A 4,951-nucleotide genomic window follows, 5' to 3' on the forward strand; every position below is an offset into this window, starting at 1 on the left:
CTTTGGCTCTCTCTTTCTATTTTTGTTTTGGCTGGCCAGAGCATAGCTCAGGTATTTACACATTTTATTCACTGAAGTAGAGACCCTAGAGCTGCCCCATTCCCTGCCCACCTCCCACTGCCTACCCTCTGCCACCCCCGCTGCCACTGCAGGGCCAGGCCTTCCCAGAAACCTCTGCCTTGGCTGCCTGGTTACACCCGGCTCTCCCTCAGTTGCCCCCTTCAGGGGCCCACAGCTGGGATTCTGATCTCTTGATTTCTGCGGTGATAGTCTGGCCTCTAGCTCCCTGTGGCCCGAACGTGTCTGCTCCCGTCTGACCAGCACAGGACTCAGAGGTGTGAAGACCACGTTGCTCCCATCTAGCAAGGCTGGTTTCTCCTTCATGGGGAAGGAGATCACAGGTATCATTTCCTGTTAGTTGCACCTCAAGCTTCTGCCGCATAGATTTAATAAAGTCCTATTGTAGCTCTTTCTCCAGTTTTCCCTGTACCTTCTTCTGGATTAGCTTGGCTGTGGTGGGGGCAAAGGTCTGCAAGGGGCAGCAGGGGAGGAATGCTGGATCTTACACGGGAAGTGGTTACCCATGCTCCTGTTTCTGGCCAGGCATCCTCACTTCACTATTCTGGCTCAATGTATTTTTAAAGAATACAACAAATCACTTGACATTTATAATTTTGAAAAATCCAAGGACATTTTTGGAGGCAAAAGACCTAAAACAGTAATGGCTACAATAGATTGGTGAATATAAATCAATAGGTGTGCATTATTAAATGCACAGGGGGAGCATGGCAAGCTTCATTTTGTGACATATGAAAGGCTTGTGGAAATTTCTTTTTATTATTCTCTAGCTACTTAAAATCTTGAAATGCTGAAATAGATTAGTCATCTTTACGGGATTGGGTGAGATATTTTAATATTGTTACTTCTTTCCTTTTGATGACATTTTCTAGGGATGTCACAAATTTCTGTGCCATTTAAGGAAGTTTATCTTGCTTGTTGATACACCAACATTCATGGGCTTTCTGGAAAAGCAAATGAAATATGAGCAGTAATTGATTAAAATACTGTATTTTAAAGAAAAATGTATATAATTTTGATCCCATTGTGTCATTTATCTTATCTGCTTTTATAAAACCACCTCCAAAAATATTTTAAATTTCTGTGTCTCCACCATTTTGTTTGAAATCAAGACAGTTTTCTTTAGAATTAACATGAAAAATATTTGAAGTGAAATATGTTGTTATTGTGGTATTTGATATCATAATTGATTCATGTAACAGTAATAGATTAACAGTGGTCTCTAAAATCTCTGTGAGTTTTAAAAACCTGGCACCACATTTTTTTTTTCTAACCAAAGATGTCAGTTTGAAAGGATGTTGTAGTGGTATTTTGTCAAAATTATGTATCTCATAACTTTGGAAAAGTATTTTCCAAAAGTTTAACAGCAGACAGTCGGGCAACCTTGAAAATGAGCCTTGCTGATCTCCAACTGTGGGGATCGTAATTGGCCAACGGCCTCAGGCGCTGCCCTCTGAGAACCATTTCTGTGTTTGCCCTGCTCTCGCCAGTGACTGAATGTGACAGGGATATTAAGGCAGGCTTGTTACTGAAAACATGGAAGCACCTCTGATGGCCTACTTTGGTTCAAGACTTCTAAACTTTCTGCCAAACTTTCATTAGATTGCATGGCACTCTGGGATGCTTCCTTCCATTCAAACTTTCCTCCCGCATTTCCTCACCTCTGGTCAGACTTGCATCATGGTCTGAGTTCTTACAGCTCCTTCCATTTTCTCTTACCAGGCGTTTTATCTGATAGCACTCTTCCACTCTTGATCTCATCTTTCTCTGGCTCTTCAGAGGGTCCAGCCTAGGACATTACTATAGAAAAAATCTGAATTAACCATAACCAAATCATAACCAATTATAACTTCTATTTATTTACTAAAATTGAATAAAATAAATGAGAGTCTAGCCTTAGTGTTAAATCTATATTTGAACATATAAAGTGCATGATCCTAAGGCTTGCCTGTAGTCTCAGTATGACAGATAAATGCGTCAAACATTATCTACCAATCAGATATCTTGTGCTGGGGAGCCTGGATGACTTGGTTGGGCGGTCAGCTCTTGATTTCATGATCGTGAAATCTCGGGTCATCTCAGGTTATAATTTTGGGGTTGTGAGATGGAGCCCTGCATCAGGCTCAGTGCCCAGTTGGGGAGTCTGCTTGAGAATTCTCTCTTTCCCTTTCCCTCTGCCTCTTCCCCTGCTCCCTCTCTATTTCTCTCAAATAAATAAGTGTATCTTAAAAAAATAGATGAGTTGTGCTTCTGATTAAAAGTGCACACCGAGGGCGTGCTCAGTCAGTTAAGTGACTGCTTTCTGCTTGGGTTACAATCTCAGCGTCCTGGGGTGGAAGCCCACATTAGGCTCCATCCCCCCTGTTCATGCTTGCTCTCTCTCTCTCTCAAATAAATAAACAAATAATCTTTTAGAAAAGAATAATATTAAAAATAAATAAACAAAAGTGCACACTGAATGTTAGGATCAGCACAGGGGATTAAAATAAAGTAATATTTTTGAAGGGCCAAAAATTAACAAAGCCAATGAGTATTTAAAAAATATGTATTTTTTCTCTTCTGAGAGCAGAATATAAGCAGGTAGATATATTTAAATATTTTAATAAAATAATTATTACAGTGATATCTTATCATTAAAACATAAGGGGGATGCATACAACGGGGTATTACAAGCTATTATGGAGATAATATCGGTTATCACAAAGGGGCTATTCTTTCTAATGTAGCAATGCTGCAACTCAGTCAGCAGGATTTTAGTATTGAGTTCTTTTTTTAATCATGATGGTTTGCCCTGAACCATTTGTATCTTCCTACATGGTTCTCTTTATAGTCAGCAATATTGGTTTATAAGATAGCTGAATGGGATTTGGGTGCGATTTATGGTTATGGACCTTTTTTGTTCATACTTCTGTCTTGCTCAATAAGTGCTCACACTGTGACTTCATTGTCATTAACACTGTGCTGTAAGCAGCTAATTAAAAAGCTCACACAAAAGAACTACAATATAAAGACCAATAATATTTGTCTGGAAAGTGGGTTGCTTTATGGATTCATTGTTCTTTTCCTCTAGGATTTGGAGGGGAGAAGTCCTTTTGACCCACCCATCAAAATTTTCTTCCATTTGCTTATGGGTTATGCAAGACCTTCAGAAAGGGTAAGTTCAAGGTGATTATAAAATTAAATTTTAAAAGATGTTTTTAAAAGAGCAAAGAACAGTTTTTGAGTATATGGATTATGTAAATTTGTAGTTTTATAAAGATTAATCCAACTGTCAGGTTTTCATTGGAAGGTATAATACAAATTTAGTTTGAATTTTAAGCAGTTTGTGGAAATAAACTTTAAAAGCAATGTATGCTTTTACTTTGGAAACTAACTTACTATTTATTATTTTCTTCTAGAATTACTACTAATATTAATTACAAAGAAATATCTGATATTTTCCTATTAATATATAATAGAATAAAAAGTCAAAGGGGGAGGTCCATTAACCTATGAGTGCCACAAAGATCGTTTTTAAAGATCTTTTGTACTAAAAATAAGGGAGAGTGATTTACAGTTCTAGGGACAATTCTGAAAATAAAAGTAAATTAAGCATTACAAGCATGATTTTTAGCACTTCTGTTAAAGCTCTTTTCAATTTTCCAGTTAATACCTGCCTCTTTTGTGTTTCTTCTAATCACCATGTATCTCCCTTCCTCTGGTCCCCAGCATTCAGGATTCACAGTGGGCTGGGAGGTGCCTCTCAAGCATTAGGGTGGCTGGTTATGAGCCCCGGTGCTCTCTCTGCCTGCACTGCCAGATGCTTAATTGGCTCAGCTAGAATAACTCAAGGCGAACTCTTCCAGAACGGAGATTCATGTTACATTAGCCTCAGTGACACCTTTTAATGCTTATGATATTTTTCTCCCTCTATCACAGAAGGGCTCAGGGATTTGCAAGATTGTGCAAAGAACTCAATTCTAACTATGTACATAAAACTTTTTCTTTAAAAAGACAGTGTAAAACATTTAAAAGCACTGCTTGTTTCACTTTGTATTTGCAAATTAATTTCTTCTGAAATATATATCGTGTGTTCCTGAGATAAATCATACCTGGTCATGTTGTATTATCCGCTTTATAAATTGTTGAATCAGATTGGTAAAATTGTGTTTAGATATTGTACATTTATGTTAATGAAGAATATTGTCTATAGTTACTTTTTCATATATCATATGATTGATCCTTGGACAATATGAGGGTGAATACGTGGATCCACTTATATGTGGATTTTTTCCGGTATAGTATCATAAATGTGTTTAAAGTGCATTTCCATTATGATATAAATATTATATACCAGAGAAATGACTGAGTTGAAGAGACATGTAAAAAGGGAATGCAGTTTTATATAACCAGTCCTCTAATACTTAAGATGAATGATTTAATCTCACAGTCCAATGGAATTTTTTTAAAATCACTTTTTCTTTTTGCTGTTCTTTCTTGTATCTCAGAAAAGTGATAGAAAAACATAATTTTTGTGGGTATTCCTTTTATGTTTTTCTGTGGTATCTACTCACACTTTTTCACATGCGTGCATGGATGGTAATTTTTTTTGGCTGCTTTGCATATGCCAAAATTTCTTTGTATCTTTCTCTCTGTATGTCTTCTTTTATAACTGTTAGTTTCTATTAATATTCTTTCAAAATGTGGAGAGAAAATTATTTCCTAGTGTTCTAGAACTCACTGAGGCTAAAGAGAAATCTGATACTCATTTCATTTTAAGATACCAGATTTTCGGGAGGAGTCAAGATGGCGGAGAAGTAGCAAGCTGAGACTGCTTCAGCTAGCCGGAGATCAGCTAGATAGCTTATCTAAAGATTGCAAACACCTGAAAATC

General features: G+C 37.1%; 1 long non-coding RNA gene across 1 annotated transcript in view; it reads right to left on the reverse strand.

The window, feature by feature from the left end:
- Positions 1 to 946: 946 nt before the first annotated feature.
- LOC132026148 (uncharacterized) overlaps positions 947 to 4,951 on the reverse strand; it is a 15,450-nt gene continuing 11,445 nt past the window's right edge. Inside the window, exons 2-3 of the long non-coding RNA XR_009406795.1 lie at positions 1,740 to 1,878; positions 947 to 1,022 (exon numbers count right to left, since the gene is read on the reverse strand). This is a non-coding gene — a long non-coding RNA (uncharacterized LOC132026148). The remainder of the gene's footprint in view (positions 1,023 to 1,739; positions 1,879 to 4,951) is intronic.

Source organism: Mustela nigripes, chromosome 10, assembly GCF_022355385.1.
Source record: "Mustela nigripes isolate SB6536 chromosome 10, MUSNIG.SB6536, whole genome shotgun sequence".
In the NCBI taxonomy this organism is placed as follows: domain Eukaryota; kingdom Metazoa; phylum Chordata; class Mammalia; order Carnivora; family Mustelidae; genus Mustela; species Mustela nigripes.